This window comes from Oryctolagus cuniculus, chromosome 11, assembly GCF_051225735.1.
Source record: "Oryctolagus cuniculus isolate XC-2025 breed Fujian yellow rabbit chromosome 11, ASM5122573v1, whole genome shotgun sequence".
Taxonomy (NCBI): Eukaryota; Metazoa; Chordata; class Mammalia; order Lagomorpha; family Leporidae; genus Oryctolagus; species Oryctolagus cuniculus.
The window spans coordinates 115,483,574-115,492,556 of NC_142877.1; positions in this window are offsets into that span (position 1 = coordinate 115,483,574).

Consider the following 8,983-nt stretch of genomic DNA (forward strand, 5'->3'; position numbering starts at 1 on the left):
CCGGCTCTCATGGGGGCTCCAGGCGGTGAGGGGCAGGGGCGTGGGCTTCTCGCAAGCGCCGCTGGTGCACGGATGGCCAAGAACAGCAGTGCCAGCCTCACCGGCCGTCTTCTGTGGGGACCCCCTTCTTGGGCTCTTCTGCCTTTGCTCACCCCCCACCCCCGTGCCTAACCTGACCCTGTTCCCCTCACCCATGCTTCCTCCGCCCAGGTCACCCCCGAATCAAGCAGGGTTCCCCGGGTCACACTCCCGAGGCGTGTACTGGGACGGAGGGAGGGCTGTGCACGTTGGAAAAGCCGGGCCGTGGGGTCCGAGCACTCGTCCAGGGTGCTGCCGCCTGCATTGCTACCCTTGGGGACCTCGTCCACACGCACGGTTGCCATTGTTGGCGTCTTCCTGGGTTCTGCTGGCTCCTGTGTCTCCCTCCTCCATCCCCTTGCTGTGCCAGCTCCTTGCCTCCTGCCCCAGCCGTGCCAACTCCCAGGTTCCCACACTGACCGCAGCTGCTCCCCTCCCAGCACTCGCTCTGTCCCTCTCCTCCGCTTTCCCTCCTTTGAGCCCAGAAGCTCTGTCCCTCCTCGTGCATGGTGGGACGCCATCACTTGCATCTGGCACAGGTTCCTGTCCCTGACCTTCCCCACTCTTTTGAACCTGAGTTTCTCTGTCTTCCCCAGAAGAGCCGCGGCTGTCCTTCGCACACAGGACCCGACAGAGGGCAGGTGCGCAGCGAGCGTTTCATGAGTGAGTGAATGAATGAGTGAGCGAGGTAGGGGCTGGTCCTACCTCTCAGACTCAGCTCTTGTCAGTCCCCAAGACCCAGCCTGGGTCCCAGCTGCCTCCCTGGGTGTGTGCCCGTGCTGCTGATGGTGGGTGGCGGATACCCTGGCTCCAGTAACAGGACCAGAAAACCGTGGCTGTCACAGGTTCAGGTTTGGCCAGAGCTGGCAGGTGTGGGTCTCAGCCACCTCAGCGGGGGCCCTGAAGCCATCCCAGGGTGACAGGTGCGCCTCCAGCATCTCACTCGCATTCCAGCCTGGAAGAGAAGGACAACAGGACAAACAGTGACTGCCGTGGTCAGTGTCCTGGAGACCTCCTCTCACATCCCCCTGCTCAGAGCGCTGCCACATGCTGGCTTCTGGCTTCAGAGGGGCTGGAGCGCGTATTTTAGCTGCTCGTATTTTCACCTCCAATTTCTGTCATTTCTGGCCCGCGCGGACCTGCCCTTCCCCTCTCCACCGAAATGTTCCCTCTGCTCCACATTTCTTTATATTTTTTTTAAAGATTTATTTATTTATTTATTTGAAAGAGTTACACAGAGAGAGAAAGAGGGGCAGAGAGAGAGAGAAAGAGAGAGAGGTCTTCCAGCCATTGGTTCACTCCCCAGATGGCTACAGTGGCTGAGGCTGGGGGCCAGGCTGAAGCCAGGAGCCAGGAACTCCATCCAGGTCTCTCACATGAGTGACAGGGTCCCAAGCACTCAGGCTATCCTCCGCTGCCTTCCCAGGTGCATTAACAGGGAGCTGGATGGAAGTGGAACAGCCGGGACTCAAACCTGGGCCCACGTGGCAATGCTGGCATGGCAGGCAGTGGCTTAACCTACAGGGCCACAGCGCTGGCCCCTATCTGATGGATTTTTAAAAAATATTTATTTATTTATTTGAAATATTCAGAGTTGGGAGGAGAGACACATAGAGATCTCCCATCTGCCGGTTCATTCTCCAGATGGCTACAAGGCCAGGGCTGAGCCAGGCTGAAGCCGGGAGCCAGGAGCTTCATCCAGGTCTCCCATGTGGGTGGCAGTGGCTCAAGCACTTGGGCCATCCTCCACTGTATTTCCCAGGTGCATTAGCAGGGAGCTGGATTGAAAGTGGAGCAGCCAGGACAGGAGCTGGTGCCCACATGGGATGTCGGCACCGCAGGCTGTGCCATAGCGCCGGCGCCCTGATGGATTTCATAATCCCCGTGCCCAGGTGAGCGTCTGGCATAGAGTCATGATACTGAATGTTTGGAAAAGCCCTTTAGACCACAGGGAGTTCAAGGTCACTGCTCTCGGGCCTTGGGTCTTGCCTGCTCCTCACAGCCGGAGCTCTTTGACCAGCAGGCCCCTGTGGGGGCAACCAGGAGGAGGAGGGGAGGGGCACACCCTCTCTGCAAGGCCCTGCTGCGAAGCCTCCATCCCATCGTCAGAAGGCAGGGGAGGCTGGGCCCGGCCGAGAGCAGGCCGCACAGCTGGGGTGCCCGGTGGGTTCTCCCTCTGAGTGAGACTGAGGAGGAGCCACTGGAGTCCCATGAGCGGCTGAGGGGAGTCCAGCTGCCCCGGCCACTGGCGAGCTCCGGGAGCCCAGTGAGTCGCCTCGGCTTCCTGAGCCCTGGCCTCCGTCCCCGGCGAGCGGGAACAGCTGCGGCTGACTTGCAGGTGTCAGGTGAAGGGATGAACTGAGCTGCAGCCCTGGCCCTGCCAGGCAGTCTCTCTGTGGCCTGGCGTCCAGCTCCCCGTGCAGGAGGAGGAGGCGCTCAGAGCCGGGCTGGGTGACGCCTTAGCGAGAAACTGGGGCAGAGAATCCGGCACTGCACGCACGGCTGGACTTGAGGGTCTGACCCTGAGACTCTGGGGAGAGGCTTCTCTGTTTCATTTATTTCAAAGGCAGAGTGACAGAGAGAGAGAGGGAGAGAGAGAGAGAGAGAGAGAGAGATCTGTATCCACTGCATCAGTCTCCAAGTGGCCACAACAGCTGGGGCCAGGCGGAAGTCAAGAGCCTGGGACTCCATCCGGGTCTCCCACGTGGGTGGCAGGGGCCCAGGTGCTTGGGTCATCTCCCGCTGCCCTCCCAGGAGCATTATTAAAAAGCTGGATCGGAACCAGAGCGGCCAGCACTGGAACCAGCACTCTGATGCCTGACGCGTGTGCCCCAGCGCCGGCCCCAACGTGTGTGTTTATTTAGTCCTTTGCAGTTCTATCAGATGGGAACGTCTATTGGCTTGAAGTGTTTTCCTCCTGTGAGTTTTCGGTTCTGCCTCCAGCTATGTCTGCTTACGTTTTGTTGAATGCCAAACCTTGTGTAACAAAAATATCGCGTGAGAGTTTGGATGCTGATGCGGTGTTCCTCCAGGGAGGGTTTACTTCTGCTTCTGCCAAGCTGTCGCTGAACGGGCAGGCACCTTAACTCAGTGGTGAACGAGCGCTGGGGGTTGGAACTCAGCGGGGGAGGGCTGGAACTCAGCGGGGGTTCGGGTGCCCCCCAAGGCGCCATGTGTTACAGTGTAACCCCCGTTGCTAAGTAGGTGGACCTTGATCCGACTGTGGGATTTGGAAGTGGGAGCTTCAGGAGCCGCTAGGGTTAGTCAGGGTCGTTAGGATGGAGCCCCGTGGTTGAATCCTGGTGGCTTTGTGCCCAGAGGGAGCGGGACTCACAGACACATGCCCGCCTCCTGGCACATGAGGCCCTGTGCCACCTCGGGCCTCTGCCAGTAAGATTTTTTTTTTTTTGACAGGCAGAGTGGACAGTGAGAGAGAGACAGAGACAGAGACAGAGACAGAGACAGAGAGAAAGGTCCTCCTTTTCTGTTGGTTCACCCCACAATGGCCGCCGCGGCCAGCGCACCGCACTGATCCCATGGCAGGAGCCAGGTGCTTCTCCTGGCCTCCCATGTGGGTGTAGGCCCAAGCACTTGGGCCATCCTCCACTGCACTCCCGGGCCACAGCAGAGAGCTGGCCTGGAAGAGGGGCAACCAGGACAGAATCCGGCGCCCCGACCGGGACTAGAACCCGGTGTGCCGGCGCCGCAAGTGGAGGATTAGCCTAGTGAGCCGCGGTGCCGGCCCCATTATAGTCTTGAACCGTGGAGCAGTACCATTTCTATTTCATCCTACTTTGAAAGCGCAGCTCTTTGGGGTCCGGTTAAAGCCTGGGACGTCCACCAGAGCCTCGTGCTGGACTTGGGTTCCCAGATAGAAGCTCTGCATCTCCCTGCCGTCTGATTTCTTGAACGTGTTAGCTGGCCGCTCGACTGCCCCGTGGTAAGCGGGCAGGTGCACAGAAGGAAGCAGCGGCCCCAGAGGTCAGGCCCCCCCCCTCTGAATGTCTCCCCAGGATTCCTGTCCCCGAGCTCCAGCCTGTCCTGGTACCTGCTTGTGGCCTTTTCTAGAAGTCTTGAATACCTTGTTGGGTGGTTTTTTTTTTCCTACATTAAAAATATTTATTTATTTGAAGGCAGAGTGACACACACAGAGAGAAACAGAAAAATCTTCCACCTGCTGGTTCAGTCCCCAAATGGCCACAACAGCCAGGTCTGGACCAGGCTGAAGCCAGGAGCCAGGAACTGCATCCACGTCTCCCGTACTGGCAGGGGCCCAAACACGTGGGCCGTCTCCTGCTGCCCTCCCAGGTGCGTTCACCGGAAGCTGGACTCGAGCCGGCGCCCTGACATGGGACGCCAGTGTTGAAGCAGTGGCTTCACCTACTGTGCCACAATGCCGACTGCTGTTCTTTTTCTAGAATCTTCTTGGTGAAAATTCTGCGGCAGAACTGCCCTGCTTCAGCCTTGGCAGCGCTTCGACATCTGGGAGGGGCCGACTTTGCAAGGAGAAGACGCTTACTTAGGTTCTGCAGGTGCAAAGCTCAAACAGCGTGGGGCAGGCCGTGGCGGGTCTGGTGGCAGGAGCGCCCGCATCTCTCTGTGTCCCCGTGGTCCCCGTCCCTCCCCTCTGAAGCCACCCGGATTGAATCTGGGCCCTACCTCAATGACCTAGCCCAGTGCAGTCATTTCCCAAGGCCCAGCCGCTCCACGCCGTAACTGGATGCCGTCTGCTGCCACCTGGGCCCGTTAACCCGAGACTCTGGGGACCGCACTCCTGCGCTCAGGCCACTGAGGCCACCTCAGAGACTTTCATTCGATTTCCCACGACTTTCCTGAAGGCCCCTCACGGCAGAGGCTAAGGTACGTCTGGGGCTGACACTTCCCAGGGGTGTGATCTCGGGCAAGGCCCCTCTCTGGGCCTCGGCTTGCTCGCAGCGCTCCCCACCGTGCACTGAATAAACCAAGCACCTACGGTGGGCCGGGCGCTGGTGACAAGAGCAAGGCCTGTCCCTTCCCTCCCAGGGCTGACTTGACATTCAGGGGGACATTGAGTGACTCACAACCAGGGAAGCAATGAGGTCTTCGCCCAAGAGAAGTGCACGCCGCAGTACGAGTTAGGGGACGGCTGGGCGGCTGGGGCTGTGGCGCGGCAGACTGAGCCGCTGCCTCTGACGCCACCGTCCCATGTGGGCGTCAGTTCATGTCCCTGCTGCTCCACTTCCGATCCAGCGCCCTGCTAATGCTCCTGGGAAAGCAATGAAAGATGGCCCAAGTCCTTGGGCCCCTGCACCCACGAGGGAGACCTGGATGGAGCTCCTGGCTTTGGCCTGGTCCAGGCCTGCCCATTGAGACCATCTGGGGGGTGAACCAGTGGGTGGAAGCTGTCTCTATTTCTCTCTCAAAGGATGGCTGAGAAGGTGACCCCAGCAGGTTTGGACCCAGGCCAAACAGAAAAGTCTTAATTCTTGAGTCTGGGGCCCAGGGAGAGGACTTGGCAAATGGCGGTGGCGAGTGGACAGGCAGCGGCTCACGGCCACAGCACAAGCTTCTGGGATTTCCGAGATCTGAACAGGAAAACGGGGCAAGGCTGCTGTGAGCCGGGGGCGGTGCGCTCCGGCCGAGGGAAGAAGCGGGGCCGCGGGAGAGCGGGAGGAGGCGGGGCCGGGACCACCCAGGGCCGGGCAAGAGGAGGTCTGGACTCTCTTCTAGGGTGCGGGGAAGCTCTGGGGAGGTTAGTGCGGAGGAATGGCAATATTTTGATTACAATGTGAGAGAGGACATCACAGTTGTGTGCTGGAGACACAGCGGCGGGCATGGAGAGGGGTGGACAGGGTCTGGGCACCTGTCACTGGTGGAGCCCGCAGGTGATGGATCGGACAGAGGGCCAGGGAAGGAGAGGGCTCCCTGAGCTGCCCTGTTGATTTGTGCCCACTGACTGGGGGAAGGGTAGAGCGGATCGAGAGTCTCGTTTTGGATACAAGAGCGTCTTGAGGCTCCTATTCCATAACCTGGATATGCAAATGCCAAGTTCGGGGAAAGTTCTAGAAGAGAGTCGCGATTTGACTTTTAAAAAATTTTGTAGACAATTTATTTTCCTTTTATTTGAGAGGCAGGGATTGTCCATCCACTGGCTCACTCCCCAGACTCCTGAAACAGCCAGGGCTGGACCAGGCTAACGCCATGAGGAGCTGGGAATCGAATCCAAGTCTCCCACATGGGAGACAGACAGGAACCCAGGTAACTGAGCACTGACTGTTGCCTCCGAGGGTGTGCGTTAGCAGGGAAACTGGAACCAGAGCCGAGGTGGGCCTTCAACCCGGGCTGCTGTGTCAAACCTGCTGCTCTGACCCCCAACCAGGGGTCACCGTTTTGAAAGTCAAAGATGATGGCTGAAGCCAGGGGCCTGGGTGGTATTTCCTAGGTAGAGCGTCCAGGTTGGGAGAGAAAGGTTCCTGGGGAACAGGTGCGTCCGCGAGAGCTAGGGAGCTGAGGAGTAGGCGGAGAGGGGCTGAGAAGGAGCAGCCAGTGAGGCGGGGCCGTGGTTTCAAAGCCCGGCCCCAGGCCCAGCGGCCACAACGTCGCCGGGCACTCGCCAGAGCTGCCGGAGAGTGAGCGAGTGGCCTCTCAGCGGCAGCGAGGCCGGCCCCAGCGGAGAAGCAGCCAGGAGAGAGTGCGTGTGGAAGGCAAGAGCAGGAACCTGCCAGGAAGGGAGCGCGGCTAGGTGAATGCCCCGTGCGGCTGGGCGTGCGGCTCCACGAGCCCGGAGGGCCGCCCTCCGTCTGGGCAGGGGGACACAGCTGGCCTCGCCAGGACTGGTTTTGGTGGAGGACCACAGCAGCGATCTGGCGGGGAATGGCAGGGTGTGGGTGACAGAGGAAGGAAGTGGCGGGGACTGTAGAACCACGGTGCAGCGAGGGCCAGTTCAGCACGGGTGGGCCCTGTCAATCAGGACCGTGCTGGGCTTGGCCGGTTCCTGGGAGATAAGTGCCAAGGCCTGGGAGAACCCGCCTGGAGTCAGTGCCTTCGTGAACCTTGGTTCATACCTGATAGTTTATGCTAACAAAGTCGCTTATGGCAGGGGCCTGTTTTGTTTTGTTTTTAAAGATTTACATATTTATTTGAAAGTCCGAGTTAGAGAGAGAGAGAGGGAGGAGAGACAAAGAAAGAGAGAGAGGTCTTCCATCTGCTGGTTCACTCCCCAAATGGCCACAAGGGCCAGGGCTAGGCCAAGCTGAAGCCAGGAGCCAGGAGCTTCATCCGCATCTCCCATGTGGGTGGCCGGGGCTCTAGGACTTGGGCCATCTTCCATTGTATTTCCCAGGTGCATTAACAGGGAGCTGGATCGGAAGTGGAGCAGCCGGGACGCAAACTGGCACTCATATGGGATGTTGACATCACAGGCAGCGGCTGAACCCACTATGCCACAATGCTGGCCCCAAGTGCCCGTTCTTATTTGCCTGGAGCCCTGGGTCATGCTGTATCCGCTTGGCCCCTGTGGGCAGGGACTGGAGACCGAGCGGTCAAGGCTGTCATTTGGATGCTCCTTAGTACAAACCCAGACTCCATGGCTCAGCGCGCATCCCCGGTGATGGCTCTCTGCGTGTGACACCATCGCTGCTGGAAGAACCAAGCGCCGCCCTCAGACTCAGGCGAGGACGCCGGAGGCTCGCTCCTGGTATCTCCTGGCCTCTGCCTCAGGTGCCTTTCTGTTGCTGGTTTCCATCTGTGTCTCTGGTGCAATAAACCCTACCTGCAACAGCTTTTCTGGGTTCTGGCTCCTTCTGGGGCATCAGCAGAGCTGCTGGTGGTCTCAGGGACCCTCGGCACCCCTGCTCTTTCAAGCAGTTTGGTAGGGAAAGGGGCAGAGAAATGGGTGAAAGCTGGGCGAGGGCCTTGGCTGAACGCGGGGATTTTTTTTAAAGATTTATTGATTTATTTGAAAGTCAGAGTTACACAGAGAGAGAAGGAGAGGCAGAGAGAGAGAGAGAGAGAGGTCTTCCATCTGCTGGTTCACTCCCCAATTGGCCGTAATGACTAGCACTGCGCTGATCTGAAGTCAGGAACCAAGAGCTTCTTCCGGGTCTCCCATGTGGGTGCAGGGGCCCAAGGACTTGGGCCATCCTCCACTGCTTTCCCAGGCCACAGCAGAGAGCTGGATCGGAAGTGGAGCAGCCGGGACTAGAACCAGCGTCCACATGGGATGCTGGCACTGCAGGTGGCAGCTTTACCTGCTACCTTGGGGGTCTTGTTTAAGAGGTACAACTTCGGGCGGACCTGCACGCCCACTGGCACCACAGAGTAGACAAGGAGGCCCCGGGCCTTCAGGAAGGTGCAGTGCACGGTGCCTCGGAGAGGAGCAGGGTGGCTCTGGGTGACAGGAGGAAGCCAGGGGGCGGGGACAGGGCCTGTCTGTGGTGCTCTGGTCCCCTGTGCTCCTGCAGGGATGGGGAGGAGCACGCGATGTCACAACGCTGCTGAACAAGACCTCCCAGGGGGCGAGTGGGTGCTAAGACCGCAGGGCGGGGGAAGGGCCCTGAGCCCCCCAGCCGTGAGCTTGTGGGGAAAGCCTGCATACGCTGGCCCCCCCAGCTCCTCGGCCGCTGCGTTCGACCACGCAGGTGCAAGCCGGCTCTCCCAGGGTCACTGCCAGCTGAGGGAGAGACAGACCAGGCGTGTCTGCCGCCGGCTGAGTTTTGCTCGGGCTCAGTCACCAACAGCGTCTTTATTTTACAGCAAATCTGGACTCGCGCTGGAGGAGACTGGAAGCGGCGCAGGAACGCGGCAGCCACCTCGGGAGACGTCGCGGCTGTCCTGTGGGCAGAGCCCGTGCAGCCACCAGCCTCCTGGTCCTCACGGACTGAAGTCGGTCCTGTTGGGAGCCTGGGAAGCTTTGGGAAAGGCTGGG